Genomic DNA, 5,219 nt, shown 5'->3' on the forward strand with positions numbered 1-5,219 from the left:
CTTGTAAAGATACCACTAAAAAATATTTTAGTGAAGATACCACTAAAAAAAGAGAAGATGGATTGAATCTCTGAAGATTGCTCTGTTTTGGGGGTTTTTCGGTTGAGAATCTTTTCTATAACTAGAAATACAAATTTTGTGTGTTATAATTGAGTTTGTTGAGTTATATTAGGAGTCTATAACTGATTCACTTTTTAAACAGCTGAAAACCTTTTTTTCGCAAATTCTGTTACTGTATTCACGAATAGAGCTTGCGAATACAGTCGAATACATTATCTGCTTAGCTGGACTCCCCTGTTTTCCGCCGAGTTTTGCTACTGTATTCATGAATACAGTAGCAAAAATAAGTCGAATACAACATATAACAACTGAAAACATAGCTATAGGAAGTAATTTAGTAAATGGCAGCTATAGCAAGCTAATAATCACTAAAACATAGTGGTTTCTGAAAATTTCTCTTATAGCATTTACAAGCTGAGCTTGTTATAATAAAGTTGTATTAATGGATGTAATAGATTTAGTAGAACCGTCAACATGGGCTTGGCCCGTTGGAACAGCCCAGCCAAGGCCGTGATTTAGCAGGGCTGGGCTTGAATATTTGGAGCCCATTTAAAAACGAGGCTTTTAAGCCCAGTCCGAGTAAGCCCGTGGCCCGTGAGACTTGACTGGGGCTGGGCTGGGCTGGGCCGGCCCGTGGGCCTGCTAAAATATTTATTTAAAATATATCAAATATAAAAAGTATACTGCTTCTGACAATGAAAGTCAGAATTTGATTTTTACTTAGAGGAACAAAGCTTGATCGTGAGAAGTATTAAGAGATAGAAGTTATCATGTATTGGAAGGACCATTCTAGAAAATATCGTAATCTTTTAGTGACGGTGCGTGATGTACTTAGTATTCCTATTACCAATGTAGCATCAAAATCAATAATTAGTATTGGTGGGCGTGTTCTGACAAAGTATAGAAGTTGCATTCATCATGAAAATGTCCAAACGCTTGTTACTACTCAAAATTGGCTGCACGACTTTTCCCAAACTCAAAATGATAATATTTTTTTATGTAAAATGAATTTTATTATTTTTTAAAATTTTACTATTCTTAATATTTAACTAATTAATATTGCATATTATTATAGCTGTAGATGAAAGTGAAGACGTTAAGACAACCTTGTCACAAGCGGATTCAAAATGTTTGATGAAGATGATGTATTGGATATCTCATAAGCGTCATAGACGTTCTCTTGAATAGTTTGTTTTGAGTTTTGAGTTTTAGTGAATAAAATATAGCATTGTCTTTTACTTTTTTAGTGTTTATTGTGATATATTGGAACAGTATAAAAAGTTAATAAATTTTGCGAAATTTTTCCAATAACATATTTTTTAACTTTTAAATATTTATCTTTTTATAGGTTAGAACTTAAAGAAAAATATAAAATTATATTTTAAAAAATTATAGGGAGGCCCGCGGGGGCCCGCGGCGCACATAGGGCTGAGGTGGGCTGATCCGTCAATTGTTAAAACCCACGTAGGTTGGCCGCTAACCCGGCCCCACCCATATTGACAGCTCTAAGATTTAGTAATCTTATTATGATGAAATTTAGCACAAAGAGATAACGTTTATGCTTGATGTAAAAACTCTTTGCATTTGTAACAAACAATCCCATGTTAAAAATTTGAGTTATGTTTATGCAGAAACTGTTCGTGTTGTTACTTCCAAGGACCCTCGAATTTTTATAATGTTTGAAAAACTAATGCTTGAAACTTTTTCTAAGAAAAATTAACTGCTTTGTTAAAAAATAAAATAAACACTTTCGATTGTTTGTAAGCTCAACTTTTGCAAAACTTGAAACAAACGCAACATTTGTATGTTTTCGAAAGGGGGAATTTCGCGGGCGATGTGCACAAATAGCCACTAACAGCTCATGTCTTTATTTTAAAGTCAGTGTTTTAAATGTCTTTAGTCTTTAGCGACTGGTTTAATAAAGTTTAACTGCCCGGACGAAAATACCCTTCTGCTCATGTCCTTAACTTCAGGACTTCAGGACTACATGTCCTTAACTTTTGAACTCGAAACTCTAAGTTCAGGACTTCAAGACTACATGTCCTTAACTTTTTAACCTGTAACTCTAAGTTCAGGACTTCAGGACTACATGTCCTTAACTTTTGAACTTGAAACTCTAAGTTCAGGACTTCAAGGTTACATGTCCTTAACTTTTGAACTTGGAACTCAAAGCGTCCTTAACTTTTGAACTTATAAGTCAAAGTTAAGGACCTATTGTCCTTAACTTTTGAACTTGCTTGTCCTTAACTTTTGAACGTGTAACTGTAAGTTAAGGACTGTCTGTTCTTAACTTTTGAACTTGTAAGTCAAAGTTAAGGACTTATTATCCTTAACTTTTGAACTTGTAACTGTAAGTTAAGGACTGTTTGTCCTTAACTTTTGAATGTGTAACTGTAAGTTAAGGACTGTCTGTCCTTAACTTTTGAACTTGGAAATCAAAGTTAAGGACCTATTGTCCTTAACTTTTGAACTTGTAACTGTAAGTTAAGGACTGTATGTCCTTAACTTTTAAACGTGTAATTGTAAGTTAAGGACTGTCTGTCCTTAACTTTTGAACTTGAAAATCAAAGTTAAGAAGGTGCTGGGAATTATTCAAGTTTGTGCCAAAACTCGGATAGTTATGCATAAGAGGGAGAAACTTTGGGAGTTTAAAATGCAATATTTAAGTAACTGTATATTTTTTTGAGGGCATTTTTATACTTCTGGTGTGAGATAGTTGGGTGGATGAATAATGAATTAGCTCGTCTTTGACTTTATGGATTGTATGAGCTGCTGATGTAATTATGCTTCTTGCACCATCTTTTGTGCTTTTCACCGCCTCTGTGGTAATACTCTTCTTATTGAAATTATTTTACCATCTAAAAAGTTCTTTCAAGGTCATTTTATGAGCATGAATGCAGATTGCCCTACTTTTCTACTATTTTTACTCAATTAATTTAATCTGGTAGATACAATTTTGATTTGTTTTTTCTATTTATAGGGGGTGGACCTGGGCAGTGGAGAGGGTTTGGGGAAACATTCATTTTGGATTATGGAGAAGGCAGCGAGGGTTTTGGAAGAAAAGCAAGGGAAGAAAGGGTAAAAATATCTTTTCATATTAATTTTAATAGGGTAGTGGCTATTTTTGCTCAACATTAGAATTGCTGGATAAAAAATAAATACCACCTTAAATAGTGGCTACCCCATGCCATTTCTACGAATTTCGCTCCTTGTCACTTGGCCCAACAGTCCATCAAAAAATGGCCCACGTTTGAAGCCCTTACCTGATATGGTCCAGGTTGTACATAATCTGAAAATTATTTTTCACCAGTTAGCCCACCCTATTTTTTTCTTTTCTTCTTCTTCTTCTTCTTCTTCTTCTTCTTCTTCTTCTTCTTCTTCTTCTTCTTTCACAACTTTGCACCCCAAAGTTTCTCTATCATTATATATATTCTTCAATTCTCCTTCCAGATTCAAAGTTGAATCACTATTAAGATGAGAAGAAAAAATACCACTTAAGAGAATTATTATTTTTGGAGTCACCATTAAAGGTCATTCGAAGCTTCAATTTCAGAAATTGAATTTTTCGATTTTGTTAGTTGTTTGGATTGGGTGTTGGCCCTATTGATTGGGATCGTCAAGGGAAGTTCAAAACTCAAATTTGAAGTGATTTGGAGCAGATTTGAGGTAGATTTGAGTTGAATTTCAGAAATTGAATTTTTCGATTTTGTTAATTGCTTGGATTGGGTGTTGGCCCAATTGATTGGGATCGTCAAGGGAAGTTCAAAACTCAAATTTGAAGTGATTTGGAGCAGATTTGAGGTAGATTTGAGTTGAATTTCAGAAGATGCCCAAAGAAGAAGAATCACCAGTGAAGCTCCATTAATAGGATTCATTTGTATAATAGTGTATAATAGTGTATAATATTGTATAAGTAATGTATAATAGTGTATAAACATATCTTATACATTATTTTATACAAGGCTGATACATTATTTACAGGTATTTGGTGGATTTCTCACATTTCTTCTTCTTCTTCTTCTTCTTCTTCTTCTTCTTCTTCTTCTTCTTCTTCTTCTTCTTCAACTGTGTCACGACCCGAATTTCCCACCCTCGGGAGTCGTGATGGTGCCTACTGATGAGAGTTAGGCAAGCCAACCCTTAACTACTTTTAGCATTAACCATTTTACTTTTTTTAACAATTATCAGTAATATCATGATACAACGGAATAAAGTAAATAAGCGGAAGTCTTAAATTAAAGAATCTGAACAACAATGCGGAAGCTCAACATAAACCTCTACCCAAGAACTGGTGTCACATACTCACGAACTACTAAGAGTACTAAATACAACCGTTTGAAAGAAAATATAATTGTTTGTCTCGAAATACATGAGATAACAGACTGAAATAAAAGATAGAAGAGACGCCGGGCCTGCGGACGCCTGCAAGGCTACCTCGGTGTCTCGTGGACTGAAGGTCGGCTCCCTCACTACTACTACGCACCGCAAGCTGCTCCGACACCTGGATCTGTGCAAAAGAGCACAGAGTGTAGCATCAGCACAACCGACCCCATGTGCTGGTAAGTGCCTGGCCTAACCCCGGCGAGGTAGTGACGAGGCTAGGACCAGACTCCAGATAAACCTGTGCAGATATTTATATATATACAATGCAACAAAGAGGCAACAGAAATAAACAATTAAAATCGGGGGAGGGAACATGCTTCAGGGGTAAAGATATAAATAGAATATCAGACATAATAGAAGAGAAATCTACAGTCTAGCTTCTAACACGGAAGCAAGAAATAAATACAATTTTCATGTTCAGCTCATCTTGTTGCAGGCGTGCAACCTGATCCCATTTCTCGTATCTCGTGGTAGGCGTACCACCCGCTCCCATTTTATAATATCTTGTGGTAGGCGTACCACCCGCTCCCATTTCATAATATCTTGTGGTAGGCGTACCACCCGCTCCCATTTCAATCCAACACAATATAACAAAATAATCCCGGCCAGGGGACAGCAATAATAACTTCACGGCAAGGGAACAAAATATCAAATCAAATGTCCCAGCAAGGGAGAAACATCTACAACCACACTTGTCCCAACATCTAACTATCACAACTATGATCAACCCTATTACAACATCTAACTACCACAACTATAATCAATCCTGTTACAAC

Source organism: Nicotiana attenuata, chromosome 2 (genome assembly GCF_001879085.1).
Source record: "Nicotiana attenuata strain UT chromosome 2, NIATTr2, whole genome shotgun sequence".
NCBI lineage: Eukaryota > Viridiplantae > Streptophyta > Magnoliopsida > Solanales > Solanaceae > Nicotiana > Nicotiana attenuata.